Genomic DNA, 18,084 nt, shown 5'->3' on the forward strand with positions numbered 1-18,084 from the left:
TTTGTACTTCCATGTAATTTCCAAAACGCGAGTTGTTACATTCCTTTGTTTCCATGTTCACTAGCTGTGAATTTAGTTAATCAGACCTTCCAATGATTCATCATTTTGTGCAGTCCTCTGTCTCGGATTACACCGCGGTCATAATTTTCAATTTGTAAAACTCACAAGTGTATTTGCGTACGCCGTGCTGGCACACCTAGCCGGCGGCAACTGCTGCTACCTCTCTGATCTGTACGACCTCATCGTCGACCTTCAGGTTGTACAATCCCTATCTCTGCTTGTGTTGTACAATTCCATCTGCTAGTGGTGGTTGTGTGTGTTTGTCTAGTTGTCTCCATTAATGGATTATCATGTGTGAATATGATAAGCATGTCTGTCTAATTGTCTCCATTCATGGATTATCATGTTACTAGAGCTGGTGTGTGTGTGATTTTGTCCTAAATTTATCATGTTTGAATAAAATTTATCATGTGAGCATTTTCTTTCTTTATGATTGAATGAAGTGTAAATGAATGGATACTGGTTGTGCTTGGAAAATCAGTGCAAATCTACTACAAAAATTCAGTACTCCTAGGCTAAGAGAGAGATTGAAATTAAGTACTCCTAAACCAAGAGAGCGATTATGTTAAAAATCTAGTTAAGCATGCATGATACTCCTATTCTTGGAGTAAAAGTTTAGTTAAAATTCAGTTTTACATCTTGGCTTCTGATCTGAATTTAAAAGTGTACTGCAAGCTTATTGCAAGCAAGTTTAAAAATCAGGAAACATTAGGAATAGGAAAAAACTACTGAATTTGCAAGCAAGTGTCAAAACTACTGAAAATTTGTAAGCCCAAGCTCATTATACCATGGCTTACAAATTCAGTGCCCAAACTCTGTTCATTCAATGGAAACCTTGATATTTTTCAATTTAAATTTTGATAGAAATAAGCTTGACACCAAATTTGTTGAATTTTTATTTTTTGAATGCATATAGATGATTTTGGATTGATGCTTATTGCTGAACTTTGATGATTCTCTAGGCTTTGAACTTTAATGATTTATTAGTTCAAAGCACTTTGAGTGCTCCACAAAATTGAGTAAACTTTCCTGAACTCGGCACTATAAATTTTCAGTACACGAAAATCAGTTATCTTTTCACTAGGAAAATTTATGTAACAAATTTTAGAAGCTCACATTTTCCTACTCTTGTTGGCAATAGTCATTATCAGTTTACTGTCCATTTTAGCCTAGCATTCAGTTATCTTTTCACCCTTTTCTATCCATCCCGTTATTTTTAGTAGGAAAATCTTTATAACAAATTATAGTTTACTTTCATTACTAGTTTACTGTTCATCCTAATTTCAAGTACAAATCATATTCTATTGTACTTTTACAATACTGTGCATACGCACATCTTGGAAAACACGTTTCTAATTCAGTTTCTGAAATTTCACAGTATTGGTCATTCTAACTGAAACATGTTATGATGTTCAGTTTGCTCATGTTTTAAAACATCAAAAAAATGTTGTACCCGAAGAGGAGAGGCGCGTGGCAAGTTTGATCTTTGATATTACTATAGATTACTGTTGAGACTGATCAATTGCTACTACAGAAGATACTGCTCCTACAGATACTACTGCTACAAATGATACTCCTGTGTATTGATAAATTTACCTGTTGCTCATACTCAGATTGACTAGTCTCCACTTGATCTATAGGTGCGAAGTAGAGGATCTGCTGCTGGGTGAGAAGTGAGGTGTTGGGCGTGGAGGAGGAGCATCGCCTGGTCATGGAGAGTAGGTGTTGTGAGTGGAAGAGTAGATCACACGACAGCTCCGGCGGCAGTAGAGGAAGTGGGTAGCAGGGTATCTCCGACGGAACCTTGATCACTAGGGGAGCAGTAGAACGAGCCTGGCGACACGGGAGAAGGAGGAGGACTAGCTTGACGTCCAGGCATGCGCGGGAGTTTGATGATGACGAGATCGACCGGATCTTGGCGGCGTAGGTCCTTGGCGGTGGCGGCAGGAGTGGATCACGGAGGCACACATACTGGGCAGCGACGGTGCATGTACTGGAGGTGGAGGAGCAGGTACCGAGTGGCGGAGGACCAGGCCTTTGGTGGAGCAAGTGGCGAATTGGTCGGCGACGGCCTTAGACCGATGCGAGGAAGCTGGGCTGGGCAGAGGAATACGGAATGACTTGTTTGTAAAAGATTAGAGGATACAAGGTTTTTTGGAAAAATTACATTACACTATGTGTGCAACATGAATTTCGGGACGGAGGGAGTATTTTTTTTTGACCGGCGGAGGGAGTATTTATGATGATTATATTAATGAAAGTGGATTTGGAAGAGTGTCAATTCTAGGTACTAATGACCCACTATTTTGAGGGTGTTGAATCTTATTGTAATAATCATGAAAGTGGATTTCGAGAGGTCATGACTTTATTTAGTGATGAGTCCACTATTTTGGAAGAGGTTTCAATTAACTATGACAACAAAGTTGCAATCTATGATGATTATTGTGATGCCATGTATGATATATAGAGTAATAATAAACTTGATACTTGTCATCATGATTTTAATTTTCATTTGAATTATATCAATCAAGTATCTCATGATAGTTATTTTGTTCAGTTTGCTCCTGCTACTTTGAATGAGAATAATTTCACTTGTTTGGGTAGTAATAAAAATTCTATGCTTGTGCACCATGAAAATAATGAATTATGTGATAGTTGTATTGTGGAATTCCTTCATGATGTTACTTAAAATTATTGTGAGGGAGGAACATATGCTTGTATGGATTGCAATAATATCAAGTTTCCTCCCTATGTGTTCAAAGTTTTAAGTTCATCCTTGTTTTGCCTTCCTATGCTAGTTGATTATTGCTCCCATAAATTGTTTGCTCACAAAATCCCTATGCATCAGAAGTTTGTTAGACTTCAATGTGATTGCCATGTGATTCATGATGCTCTCTTGCAATTTTCATTCACTGCATTTTTTATGTAAGCATCATTGAAATCATCATGCCTAGCTAAAAGGCACTAAACAAGAAGGCTTGTTGGGAAACAAACCAATACTTATAATTTCTGTTTTTGTGTGTTCACATGATTAAGCTACTTTAGTAAACATATTTTGTGTATTTTATTTCAATAAGGTTCCAAGTAAAGCCTTTGCGATAGTGTGGATACTTGTTAGTTTGATTATGTGCAAAAACAAAAACATTTACGTCTAGTGTAGAATTTCTCTAATTTTACTCGAGCATCAAAGAATTTGAATTGTTTTACACAATTTTTATATGCATATTCCATGTGTTTTCCTAATTTTTCCGAATGTTTGGAGTGAGGGAAGTATGGTGTTCATTCAGATCTTCACAAATTATTTTATTTTTGAAAGATTCTGTTTTGCATGCATAATTTTCTTAATTTAGTGTTTCCATAGCTTATATTGAGTGATATATCTTATGGGAATTACATAATACAGCAAGTATCATGTGATAAAAAATATTAGTCTTGTCTTGACAGTACCTAAGAAAATGATCTTTCTTTATTACACTAACACATCTCATGAATTTGTGTTAAGTTTTGTGTGATTGAGGTTTTCAAGTTTTAGGAGAGATACCAATATGAGGTGGATAAGGAGAATAAATAACCTAAGCTTGGTGATGACCAAGGCACCCCTAAATAAATAATACATGAAATACTCGAGCATGCCTCGGAAGGCATTCCCTCTTTCTTCCAACATTGTTGGTATATCTTGCTTGGAGCTATATTTTTATTCGTCGCATGATATGTGTCTTGCTTGGAGCATAATTTTATTCAATAAAATGTTCCAAGAATTTACTTGGAAATGCTTGAATTGCATGTGTGATGTGTGTTGTACAAAAACAGAAACTTTTGTTGTAGTATTTGAATTGTCTTATTTTATTGGAACGAGGAAAGTTTCTGAAATTTTGACAAAGAGTGTCATACAAATTATTTATCATTTCCTAAATTTTCAGAATTTTTTTGATTTACATAGGTACAATTTTCGAATTAATTGCTACACACTGTCCTGTTTAGACAGTTGTTGTCATAGTTTTGTTATCTACTTATCGTGTAGTTTCCATAGCCTACATTGGTAGATATAGATTGTGGAAATGAGAGTAAACAGTTGATGTTGTTTGAAAATTATGATGCAACTTGACTTGGGAGTACATATAGAGTTGATTTATTTTTTATGTGCACTAGCCTATCTCACGAGTTCTTTTCAAGTTTTGTGTGGATGAAGTTTTTGAGACAAGTGAAACCGGGATATGAGAGGATTGAGCGAGATACAAAATCTCAAGCTTGGGGATGCCCAAGGCACCCCAAGTAAATATTTAAAGAAGTTTCAAGCATCTAAGCTTGAGGGTGCTATGAATCCCAATTCTCTTCATCAAACAAATATCGGTTTGCCTATGGTGATCCTAAGTTCTTTGTCCACATGATATGTGCTATTATTGGAGTTCATGTTTGCTTAGTTTGCTATATGAATAAAATTCTCAGATCTAAATTTTTTTATTGAGAGAGAGTAATCACATAACTACTTGTTTGTTCAACTACTTATTGATCTTCACTTATGTCTTCTGAGAGTAGTTTGATGTTTACTCTTGTGCTTCACTTATATCCTAAGAGTAAATTGTGAATGAATGAAATAACATAAATCTGAAATTATAAATGAGCTATATGCTTAACAGTAGTATCACATTTGGTTTAGAAAATAAATCTATTAAAGTTTGACAATCATAAGATTGGTCATACAAGCAATTCATGAATGATTATGATATTTCAATTCATGGTTGAGGGGGAGTAAAATTTCAATTGTGTATGGGAATCGCCAATAATGTGATTAGCATGGAAGATATTGAAAACACTATTATGACGTTGTGACGTTGATATTAAAGACAATGACCATGTTGAGACAAATCCTTGGTTCATATACAAAGGGAAATCTACTTACTTTCATGTTACTTACGTTTCATGTTGTGTCAACTTCTTTTCCAACCTTAGTCTATTAGTTGGCAAGCACCATGTGGTGGGGAAAGATCCAAACATATATATCCAGACAAATATATTTGATCATGGTTCATTATTGTTGTCAATTATCTTAATGATAAGTATGTTGGGAGGCGTAACTTTAAGCCCCTATCTTTCTCTGTGTTTGATGGATGTTGTTTGTTCTAAACATATGCCTTGAGTATTAACAATCATAGAATACTATATGATAATTTAGTATGTGGAGCTCTTACTTAGATTTCATGATGTATTGAAGTTGTTTCATGACTAAGAACATAGGTTGTTAAGTTTCAAGAGAATGCATTGTTTGAACCATGACATGTGAATTGATTGCTACTCAACCATGATGATTTTATAAAAAAGTTGCTGGTTATGATGCTAGAAAAAGTGATTGGAATTATCATTGATCAAACTTATATACTATGCTAGCATTCACACTTCGTAAATTATCTCTTTTATCATTTACCTACTCGAGGACGAGTAGGAATTAAGGTTGGGGATGATGATACATCTCCAACATATCTATAATTTATGAAGTATTCATGACATATTCACTTATGTTTACAACAATTTCTATATGGCTTTGATGCACTTTTGTGATTTATTTAGAACTAACCCAGAGTGGCGTTGTTTTAAGCAGAATTACCGTGGTGTTGCTTTTTGTGCAGAAAATGAAAATTCTCGGAATCGCATGAAATTTTTTGACAATTTTTTCTTGAACATATGAAAAATATTGGAGCAAAGAACTAAGAGATCGGAGCCACCTGTGGTACACAAGGCAACATGACACGTCCCCCCTGGTCGCACCCTGAAGCCTTGTGGGACCCATGTGGCTCCATCTAGTGTGATTCCAACGCCAATTCCAATATATACAAAAACCCTCAGGATTAAACCGAGAACTTATGCTCCGCCGCCACAACTCTCTGTATAGATGAAAAACCCATCTGGAGCCTTTCCAGTACCTTGTTGGAGGGGGGAAATCATCTTCGGTGGCCATCTTCATCATACGACGTAGGCCATGACGAGGAGGGAGTAGTTCACCCTTAGGGCCGAGGGTTTGTACCAGTAACTATGTGTTCTCTCTCTCTCTCTCATGTTCTTGAGATATCCCAATCTTGATGTATCATGGGCTTTGTTAATATAGTTGGACCATATGGTGTTTGTCCCTTGCTATCTTGTTGTGATGAATTGAATCTTTCCCTTTGAGATCTTATTATGTTGGATTGAATATTTTGGATTTGAGAACACTTCATGTATGTCTTGCATGCAAATACTGGTAGTGACATTGGGGTATTCTATTGATGCACATGATATATGTTATGACATCAACTTGCGGATTCCGGTGACCTTGGGGAACTATGCATAGGGGTTGATCGCACGTTTTCATACTACGTTCTCCTATAGAAATCTTGGGATACTCCTTGAAATCCTTTGTGTTGGTCGCAATATGAAGAATCTGAAATGGTTTGATGCATGTCGTATAATTAGCCCACATATACTTGAGGTGAGATTGGAGTATCTAGGTGACATTAGGGTTGATTGATATGTATCATGGGTATTATTCTAGTACGAACTCTAGGGCTATTTGTGACACTTATAGGAATAGCTCTTAAGATTGATTAGAAAGAATAACTTTGAGGTGGCTCGCTGCCTACAACAATTTCATCTTATGTTCTCCGCTACTTATGAACTTTGGAGTGATTCTTTGTTGCACGTTGAGGCATGATCATATGATTCTACTATATTATCATTGTTGAGAGATTGCACTGGTGAAAGTATGAACCCTAGGACTTATTACCAAGGATTTATATACCATTTTGCTCGTTGTTTCATTATTACCTTGCTGTTTTTTATTTATTCAGGTTACAAAAACCTATATCTACTATTCATACTACACTTGCATCACTATCTCTTCGCTAAACTAGTGCAACTATGCAATTTTCCCTTGTATTCGGTGTCTTGGGGACAAAAGAGATTTCTTGTATTTGTTTGCAGGGTTGTTTGAGAGAGACTATCTTCATGCTACACCTCCCACAGATTGATAAACTTTAGGCCATCCACTTGAGGGAAATTTGCTACTGTCCTACAAAACTCTACACTTGGAGGCCCAACGACGTCTACAAGAATAAAGTTGTGTTGTAGACATCAGTCGGCCAGGGCCTGGCTGAATGAGTTACCCACCAGGAACATTCATAGTTGGGAGAACCTGGTCCGAGTGTTTGTCAAGACATTTGAGGGCACTTATAAGCGCCCAAGTGGTCTAACCGAGATGCAACATTGTGTCCAAAAGAGCAAAGAAACTCTTTGGGAGTACATCGAGTGATGGACCATGTTGGACAACACCGTGGGGAACGTGATGGGACACCAGGCCGTGTGCGCTTGGTACCCCGAGCTCATCCTAAAGTTTGGTCGGGCTAGGGACCTATCCCTCAGTCGGGCAATGGAGATTGCCAATCAGTATGCCAATGACGAGGAAGACCACCACCTCTGTAGTGGCAAAGGCCGAGCGAGTGACGCCCCTCACTCGGGGGGTAACATTTGGAAAAAGCAGAAACGGAAAGCCGAAGCCACCGGCAAGGCAGAAGTTATAGTTGTTCCCGTGGAAAGCTAGAGCAAACCAAAGCATAAGAAGAAGTTCTAGGCCAGCAAGAATAAGAGTGACCCTAAGGAGGCCACTAAGAATAAGAGTGAGGATCAGCCCTGCCATATTCACACCAAGAAGGACGAGGATGACAACCCCATCTTCCCAAAGCATACCACTTGGGAGTGTCACCTACTCAAGTAGGAGATGCGAGGAGAGCCCTCCGGGGAAAAGGACGATGACAAAGACGGGAAGATGCCTTTGGGTACCATAACATCGAAAAAGTCCTTATGATATTTCTGACATCGAGAGCAAGAGCCGACTGAAGGTTGTCAACCGAGAGGCCAACATGGCAGTTCTAACTGTCACCAAGTACCTTAACTAGGCGAAGACGCCCGTCAGATTTGATGTGCGGATCATCCAGCCCATATTCCGACCGCCAGACAGCATGCACTAGTCGTCGATCTGGCTGTCAATGGTGTTCGATTGTGCAAGTTCATGATGGATGAAGGCAACGGGCTCAACATCATTTACGCTCACACACTCAAGGCAATGGACATCTCGCTGTCCCAGCTGAGCAAGAGCAACATGCAATTTCACGAGGTCATCCCCGTAAAAAAGGTGCAATCACTCGGTCATATCTCTCTGAACGTTCTGTTCGGAGGAGAGAAGAACTATTGGAAGGAGCGACTGTCCTTCAAAGTGGTCTACTTTGCTAGTGCCTATCACGCCATCCCGGGTAGGCCTGCCTATACACATTTTATGGCATGCCTATATTACGTGTATCTTAAACTTAAGATGCCAGGTCTGAGAGACATGATCACGGTCACTGGCAATTGGAATGTTTCCGAAGAATGCCTCCAGTGGGGATCCAAGATTGCCAACGAACAGATAGCGGTCGTCGAGCTCGATGAGTACAAGAAGAAAGTCGACACTACACACCTGCTCACATCGAAAAGGCCGGCTACATGGTCCGCTTTTGAGTCGGCTGGCGAGACCAAGTAGGTCCACATCCACCAGGTGGATTTGAGTGCGGCTGCAACAAATATCTCCACATCTCTCGACGTGGAATAGGAAGGAGAGCTCATCTAGTTCTCTTTTAAAACCGGGACATCTTTGCATGGAAGCCAACTGACATGTCGGGTGTTGTCAGGGAGCTGGCTGAGCATCGACCGTGAGTTGACCATAAAGCCAAGACCATAAAGGAGCAACTGTGTTGCCCCTCCACCGTGAAGCACAAGGCGATCTGCAAGGAGATCGCTGGGCTCCTAACTTCTGAGTTTATTTGGGAGGTCTACCACTCCGAGTGGCTTGACAACATCATCATGGTGCCAAAGAAGAATAACTCACTCCGTATGTGTATTGACTTATAGCACCTCAATCGGGCCTGCCCGAAGGATCATTTTCCTTTACCACGCATAGATCAGATAGTAGACTTCACTGCCGGATGTGAACGCGTGTCATTCCTGGATGGGTACTCTAGGTACCACCAGCGAATCTATGGCCCCGATGAAATAAAAACAACCTTCATCACCCCATTCGGGTGTTTCTGCTACGTCACTATGCCATTCGGCCTTAAAAACGCTGGAGCTACCTTCGAGCGCATGATTTAGAAATGCTTACAAGAGCATATTAGTTAGAACATGGAGGTGTACATGGATGACATCATGGTCTAGTCTAGGAAAGGATCCAACCTCTTGACTCACCTTGCCGAAACCTTCACGAACATGCAATGCTTTAGCATAAATCTCAATCCAGCCAAGTGCACTTTCGGGGTGCCAGACGACAAGTTGCTTGGTTTCCTTGTTTCTGAATGTGGGATCGATGCCAACCCCAACAAGATCGGCGCTATAGTCTGAATGAAATAGTCAGGCCATCTTCATGACGTACAGAAGCTCACAAGCTACCTTGCGGCCCTGAGCCGATTCATCTCAAGACTTCGTGAGAAGGCACTGCCTCTTTACCGATTGATGAAAAACCAGTCAAGTTCGGGTGGACAACCTAGGGGCAAGCCGCTTTCCACGAAATCAAGGCCTTGCTCTCCACCCACCCGGTCTTAGCTGCTCCTCGCAGGTGGGAGCCTCTGCTCATGTACATCACAGCCACTAGCCAAGTGGTGATCATCGTCCTCGCTGTGGAGCACGAGGAGCTAGGGAAGGCATTCAAAGTTCAAAGACCCATCTACTACATCTCAGAAGTTTTGACCCCTTCCAAACAAAGGTACCCGCATTACGAGAAGCTGGTCTATGGAATTTACTTGACTATGTAGAATGTGGTTCACTACTTTCAAGATCACTCGGTCATGGTTTCAGTGATGCTCCCCTGTCGGAGGTCTTGCATAACACAGACGCCACTCGCCGAGTGGCAAAATGGGCAACTGAGCTCCTACCGCTCGAGATCAAGTTTGAAGCAAAAAAGCAATCAAATCTCCAGCCCTAGTGGATTTCTTGGCCGAGTGGATTGAACGAGATCAGCCGACGCCAAGCCTCCCCGAGCATTGGACTATGTTCTTCGATGGATCAAAGATGCTCCACGGATCGCGAGATGGAGCGTTCTAGTTTCCCCATGAGAGACCGACTGAGCTATGTACTCTATATTCGCTTTGATTCATCCAACAAAGAGCCCGGGTATGAAGCCCTCTTATATGGGCTCTGTATGTCCATGTCACTCGGTATTCGTTGTTTGATGGTCTACGACGACTCGGACCTCGTTGTGTACAAGGTGATTAAGGAGTGCGACATTCGGAGCCCAGCCATGACTGGTTACTACAACGCGATCAGAAATCTAGAGAAGAATTTCGAGGGCCTAGAATTGCATCATGTGCCTCGGGCCAAGAACCAAGCAGCCGATGACTTAGCCGAAACATGATCCACTTGGTGAGTCGTTCCGAAAGGCTTGTTCCTTAAACATATGTGCGTCCCACAATCAAAGAAGATCCTTATATAGAGGATCCCCCAGAAGCAGTCCGCTCATCCGACCCGACTGTGGTTAACGTCCCAGCGGTGGTCGACTTAGTCAAGGAAATGTTGGTCATAACCCTCGAGTGGACTCAACCTTATATAGCATACTTGCTCAGGCAAGAACTCCCTAAAGATGAAGTGGAAGCCTGCCAGATCGACCGACGGTCCGAAGCATTCTAAGTGATAGGAGACCAATTATACAAGAAAAGCACCACAGTCGTCACTCAGCAATGTATTTCCCCCGAGGAAGGGTTGCAGATCCTGCATGAGATTCACTCAAGAAATTATGGCCATCACATCTTCTCACGGACATTGGTCGCCAAAGCCTTCCAAGCAGGTTTATATTGGCCCCGAGCCAATGAGGAAGCAAAAGACATGATGGACCTATGTGTGGGATGCCAGTTCTACAAGAATCAGTCGCACAAACCCGCAACCGCACTAAAGAAAATTCCACTCACCTGGCCATTCATTGTGTGGGGTCTTGACATGGTTTTCCCTCTACACTCAGACGAGTGGATTCACCCACCTGCTAGTGATAGTGGAGAAGTTCACCAAGTGGTCAGAAGCAAAGCACTTAGGTGATCATCTTCAGATTTGGAGTTCCCAAGGTATCCCAATCCTTTTTATAGCAAAGGACAGGCGTGAAAATACTCTTATATAAATCAAGCGCTCGTGAGGACATATGGGAATTTCTGTCAAGTCAAGTTCACCTATATTGAGTTGATTCGCATTCGCTACTTTGAGGGTGTACCAGTGCTAAGGTGTTGTTATTATTGAACTAACAACATACTTATGATTACGCCATCTCACAAGAATCTGTAACTATGAAATAAGAATTAAGATAAATCTAACCATAGCATGAAACATGTGGATCCAAATCAACCCCTTATGAAGCAACGCATAAACTGGGGTTTAAGCTTCCGACACTCTCGCAACCCATCATCTACTTGTTACTCCAAAGTGACTTCCCTTAGGCCCATAACATGGTGAAGTGTCATGTAGTCGATGTTCATATGAAACCAACAAGAGAAGTAACAAAATACATATCATCAAAATATCGAATGAATACTAACTTTACATGATTACTTATAACAAGACTTCTCCCATGTCCTCAGGAACAATAGTTACTACTCACACATCATCAACATGTTCAAGATCAGAGGTGTAATAATAATTATTAAGGATCTAAACATAATATCTTCCACCAAGTAATCCAACAAGCATCAACTACAAGATGTAATCAACACAACTAGTAACCCACGGGTACCAATCTAAGGTTTTGAGACAGTCATTGAATACAAGAGAAGAACTAGGGTTGGATATGAGATGGTGCCGGTGAATATGTTGATGAAGATTGCTCCTCCCATGAAGGAGGAAGCTTTGGTGATGACGATGATTTCGATTTCCCCCACCCAGAGAGAAGTTTCCACGATAGAATCTCTCTCCCGGATAGCAAAAGGACCTCCGCCCAGGTTTCCGCCTCAAGATGGCGGCGCTTCGTCGGGAAAGGGCCTCTAGGGTAAAACACACCATATAGGAGAAGAAGGTCACCACAGGGCCAGTAGGGGCCCCACAAGACATTAAGGCGCGTCCTAGGGGCACCGTGTTGGCTTGTGCCCAGTTGGTGTCCCCTCTCTAGTATATTTTGGCCTATAAATTTCCAAATATTCCAGAAAAATTCTTTAAAGTACAGAATTCTATTTTATAGATATATCAATCTCAGTAATGTACCTTGCATATTCACAGAGAAAGAGCATAGGAATTGTATGATAATAAGGGATAATGTAGAGGATCAACACAAATATCAATAGTAATTCATGATGCAAAATGGGTGTATCAACTCTTCCAAGCTTAGACCTCGCTTGTCCCCAAGCGAAAGTTGAGCTAAAAAATAACGACCACGTGATTTGAGAGAGAGGTGTCGATAAAAACAAAATACGAGCATGATTGCATTTTGAATATTAACATTGCAGCAAGTATTTTATCATATAACGTCTCATAAACAAGTAAAAATCCATTCACAACTATTGGAGTATGAAGCATAACCCTTATTGACAATCAACAAACTATGTTCTTAGTCGTTGGGACAATCATAATTCATCATAAATGAGAGGAGAGTCTATTTAAGAGCTTTCTTTTTGGCAAGTTCACATACTCAAATATCATTTAATCTTCCATGATTGCTCATGCTCAAGGCATATTTTTGGAGCTCATGTTTCCATAGGAACCATAGGAAGATAGGGGCTTAAATGATTTGCAAACCAACTTATTTATCTCAAGGATAATGTCAACAATAATAAATCAAGATGATCTACATCCACTTGGGTATATAAATATGAATCTTCCCCGAACACATGATGCTTGCCACTATAGAATTTATAGGTTGGAAGAGGAATACACTTTATTGACCCATGCACAGGATTGAACTCCTGAAGATAAAAGATAGGATCTTCGTAGATGGAAGCAGAGGTTGTCATGTGCTTTTAATTTGTTGGATGTTTAAATTCTTAGTGCAAAGGAACGTCACTTTATATTGCCCCTTATGATAGCAAACTTTATTATGCCCTCTGTCGCTTTTATTTCTTTGCCATTACAAGATCATACAAAGCTTATTTTCCCTTGCAATAAAAGATCATACATATCTAGGAGCATTTTTTATTGCTTGATGCATCGATGACAACTTACTTGAATGATCTTACTCAATCCATAGGTAGGTATGGTGGACTCTCATGGAAAGAAACTGGGTTTTAGGGTTATGGATGCACAAGTAATAGCTCTACTTAGTGAGGAATGTTTGGGCTAGCAAAGGATCTAAAGCAAGCATCACATGTTAAAGGAACCAAGACCATATAACTTCTTTGTGAATATAAACTATTATGATCATTACGTTGTCTTACATGTCCAACATCAACACTTGATCATTATATAATATTTTATGAAGGCTAACAATTATAAAAGATGTCCAAGATAGTGTATTTATACGTGAGTCTCCTCTCCTATATCATAATCTTTCTTAGATTGTAGCAATGACTAACACTATGTTTGTTTACTATCAAAAACTTTTATCACTTATACTCTTTTCGTGTGAAGTCATTATTTCTCATGATATGAGCATATGATCATTATATTTATTTTTATTGCCATGCTATGATGAGGGGTGTACACAAGTGAAGCACAAAAACTCAACCAATCTTTATTATATAACTCGCATACTTGATTACAAGGATAGATGGAACTCAACGCAAAAATTCTAAGCAAAGCCAATTTGAAATTTATTTCTATAGATCACGAAACACTAAGGATCGAACTAAGATAGATAGTAACAATGGAAGTGATAGTGATACGATACCGGGGCACCTCCCCCAAGCTTGGGACAAGCCAAGGGTGGTGCCCATACCCACATACTCAAGAGTCCTCCTCAGGTGATGGTGGTGGTGTAGTAGTGGTGTCCTCCGTCCTTCATGGCATAGACTCTCCATCATATAAAGAAAATTTTGTTTTGGAAATCCTAAAACCGACAAAAAATCTCATCCTCTGAAACCTAGATTCATACTCATAGTTTTGGCCTTGAAGTTCATAGATTTGATGTTGGAGGTGGTCGATCTGATCTTGGAGCTTAGGAAGAATATCTCCCACCTTCTTTGTGTACATCTTGTTTTCCGAGATGAAATTCCTCATCATCCATTGGCACTTGAAGATCTCCTGCTCCACCGCCGCAAGTGTGGCCTTCTCTCTTCCCGCATTCTTGGGAACTTGAACATCCCGGATGTGAAGCACCCGCTCATGCATCTCAATGGCTTGAGGGTGCTTCATCACCTCCGGCAGGTAGGGGTTGATGACCTTCTCGAAGAATTTGTCTTTGGATGGTCTTGGTGAAGTCAAGGCGATCTAAATCTCTCAGAAAACAACTCAAAACAAGAAAAGTGGAAAAATCTCGTGATGCGGTGGTCAAAACACATGGGAGTATATATAATGAATTTTTTCAGGAAAGAATACGTGCTTGGGAAGAATTTGGAGTCCAGGAGGCACACGAGGGGCCCCACAAGCCATCAGGGCACGACCTAGGGGGAGCGCCGTGATGGCTTGTGCCTCCCTCGTAGTTCCCGTGGAATCCTTTTTATTTTTACATATTTTCTAAAATACCAAAACCAGCAGAATTATTTTGTTGGAATTTTTGGAGTCAGTTTACTTACCGTATCACGTACCTACCCTGTTTTCATGTTTCTGGAGTGTTCTGGAAGACTTCCTTTATGTGCTCCTCCCGTGTTATGACTTGGATGACATTAGTTTCTTAATTAATGGGTGTACCTAAAATATAATGCTTGATTCTTTGCCCATTCACCACTCTCGGGTTTTACCTTCGAAGTTATTAATTTTTATAGCACCGGAGTGGTAAACCTCCTCGACAATTTATGGTCCTTCCCATTTGGAGAGGAGTTTCCCTGCAAAAAATCTAAAATGTGAATTGTACAAGAGTACTAGGTCACCTACATTGAATTCTCGTTTTTGAATTCTCTTGTCATGCCATCTTTTAACCTTTTCTTTAAATAACTTAGCATTTTTGTAAGCTTGTGTCCTCCATTCATCCAGTTAGCTAATATCAAATAACCACTTTCCACCAGCAAGGTTAAAATCATAATTAAGTTCTTTAATTTCCCAATAAGCTTTATGTTCTAACTCAACTAGTAAATGACAAGCTTTTCAAGAGACCATTTTATATGGGGACAACTGGTAAATGACAAGCTTTTCCAAAACGGTTAACGACAAAATTGCGAGAACCAATAACTAAGAACGGATGCAAGTTTTGAAAAATGACGACAACACAGTGCTGATGCATTGCGGATGGTGCGAATGATGCGATGATGAATGCAACAAACAATGAATCACACGATGACAATGGAATAAAAAGGGGAATCTTCTGGAGCATCGGTTCCGGGCTGTTATAACTCTCCTACACTAACAAGAGATCTCGACCCGAGATCTAAGAATGAGAGGGGAAGAGAAAGAGCAAGAGCAACAGGTAAAACTTAGTCGCTTCTTTACAAATGAGTGAATCCAATGATCCTTGAAGATTGCAAAGAGATGAAGAATGACATGAGCAATGAGCAAGAATTGACAAGAATTTCGGCAGCACTTCGGTAGGATAGAGAAGCAAAACTTGACAAGATGGAAAGAACTTCAGAAGAGAACACAACACTCTGATTAAATGGATAAGCAAGGGACGAATATAATCTTGATAAGACGATATGATGCATGAAAGATAGAAACATCACAAAGCCTCCAGAACAAAAGAATAAAACTAGGTCATTTGACGGAGAAGAAAATGACAACTTCTACCACTATTGGATTTGAAAAGCATCCTTACAAGGAGAATTGAATAGAGTTTTGGAAATCAACAATGAAAATAATAGCTTGTTGTGGGATTATAGAAAATATCTCAAATTATGAGGTGACAACCGACCACTAACAGAAACAAGGATTGCTTGGGAGCAACAAGATATGCAAAACTTCTTTCACCAAGAGTATACATTGAGAACTTGGACCATTGATGGGCACCATGATAGCACCAATCCTTAGAAAAAGCTTTAGGTGAAATCCAACCCAAGATAGCTCAATGGAAGAAAAGATGGTTTAATTCTCTCATTCTTGAAACCAATTATCTTTGAGACTCCTCAGGAATCAAGATGCTATAACACCACCTCACAGGAAGATGGAGGAAGAATTACACTTTGAAATGCAAGACGAAAGAATACTTGAGTTTCTCCAACAAGAATCTTGAAGAATCCATTGAGAATGAATTAAATCCTTGGAGAACCACCCCGACAAACCTCCGTATATAAAACAATGATAATACAAAAAGAAGGTTCAAAATAATTAGATTATGACATTGCAAAGATTTAGATGAATCTTCAGAAAGAGATACTTGATAGAACTTGGAACTCCGGAAAGAAACGATAAACACTTAGAACGGAGAATTAGACATCATGAACAACTCCGGACGGTGGATTGCAATCACCTCGATGAAACAAGAATAACAATTATGTTATGCCTATCCTTCATCAAGTTAAATTGATGACAAGCAACGGATTTAGCATACTACTTATTCTTCTTGAAAAGATTCACGAGAGATATGGGCACAAACTTTAAGAAGTCTTTAACAAGAACACCGAGAGAATTTGGAACGAATGAGGATACCATGAGTGAATGGACAAACCTGAGTATGAAGAGATCATGATCCACCTAGAACAAATCTTGACTGAGATACCAGAATGATTGAGATGCGAATTTAAGAATGAAAGCTGAAAGTTGAGAAGAAGAAATCTTTTGAAATGATCGCCTTCGGAGGTTCAAGAAATGAACACAACATTGAACTGCACCAGATAGATATGGAATGAATTTCTCATGATCGTAAACAATTTGAGAGAGATCACGAAGATGAGATGACAATCTTCAAAAGAATGGACAAGATTTAAGAGAACCACTTCTTTGGCCTCCAAGCTTAGAACGATGACGAGAATACCACCATGAATTACTGAGACACTCCGGAATGATGAAAAAAGAAAAGTTGATCCAATGATTGAAAAAAGAAAAAAACAAATTGATCTTGAAGAAGGAATATGATTGATGGAGTCCATACTTACATCACACTTGAAAACAATTAGAGATCTTCGGAAAATAAAGAGCCAGGTAAGATCCTGGGAAAAACATGTGGGTTATGGGCCCACTCAACAGAACATCATTGAAATGATTGATTAGGAAGAGAGATTGGACCGGTATAAATGACAAATTGATGAGGTGAGAACCTGGAAATAATTGAAAGCATTGAAGAAAACACGAATCTTCTAAGACATCTTGAGTACTTTGGATAGAATAGAGAGTGATGAATGAGCAAGAGAGGTTTGGATGAGAATTGGAAAGTATTGAACGAATGAAAATAATACGATGAACATCTACAACTTGTATTGAATCCATCAGAGAGAAAACAAGAATGATGAATGATGAACTTAGCACTTGAGCATCTTCACAATGAATCACCGGATATGATACAGAAGAAAGAAAGAGGAAGCATAATTGAAAAGAAAGGCATTGGGATGAGAATTCAATTGTTAAAAAGAGAGGGAGGGTGGGTGCTACTGCAACAAAAGACCTTCCAACAGCGCCAGAAATAGGTGTGTCGACGGCACCAGGAATCCTTCTGCTATGGCTACGCCTTAAGGGACTTCCTAGGCAAATATGCAAAGGATTTCCCCCGTGGCCTTGGAGCCTTGCGTTGGTGTTCCTCGAAGCGGAAAGGGTGATGTAGTGCAGCGGTGGTAAGTATTTCCCTCAGTTTGAGAACCAAGGTATCGATCCAGTGAAGGATTATCACAAGAGCCTGCACAAACACAAAGAACCTGCTCCCAACGCTATGAAGGGGTTGTCAATCCCTTATAGATTGTTCGCGAAGTGAGAACTGAAAGCAACAAAGTAACAAAGCAAAGTAAAAGCGAAAGTGGAAACGATAGATGTGAATAGACCCGAGGGCCA

At 40.0% G+C, this 18,084-nt stretch overlaps 1 long non-coding RNA gene across 1 annotated transcript; it reads right to left on the reverse strand.

Annotated features, from left to right (window-relative positions):
- Positions 1 to 486: 486 nt before the first annotated feature.
- On the reverse strand, positions 487 to 2,471 carry LOC123402629. Its single transcript, XR_006611316.1, has 2 exons — positions 1,864 to 2,471; positions 487 to 1,765 (listed from the first exon to the last, which is right to left on the reverse strand). It is a non-coding gene; the product is annotated as an uncharacterized LOC123402629 (long non-coding RNA).
- Between the last annotated feature and the right edge of the window lie 15,613 nt (positions 2,472 to 18,084).

The sequence above is a fragment of the Hordeum vulgare genome, chromosome 6H (genome assembly GCF_904849725.1).
Source record: "Hordeum vulgare subsp. vulgare chromosome 6H, MorexV3_pseudomolecules_assembly, whole genome shotgun sequence".
NCBI lineage: Eukaryota > Viridiplantae > Streptophyta > Magnoliopsida > Poales > Poaceae > Hordeum > Hordeum vulgare.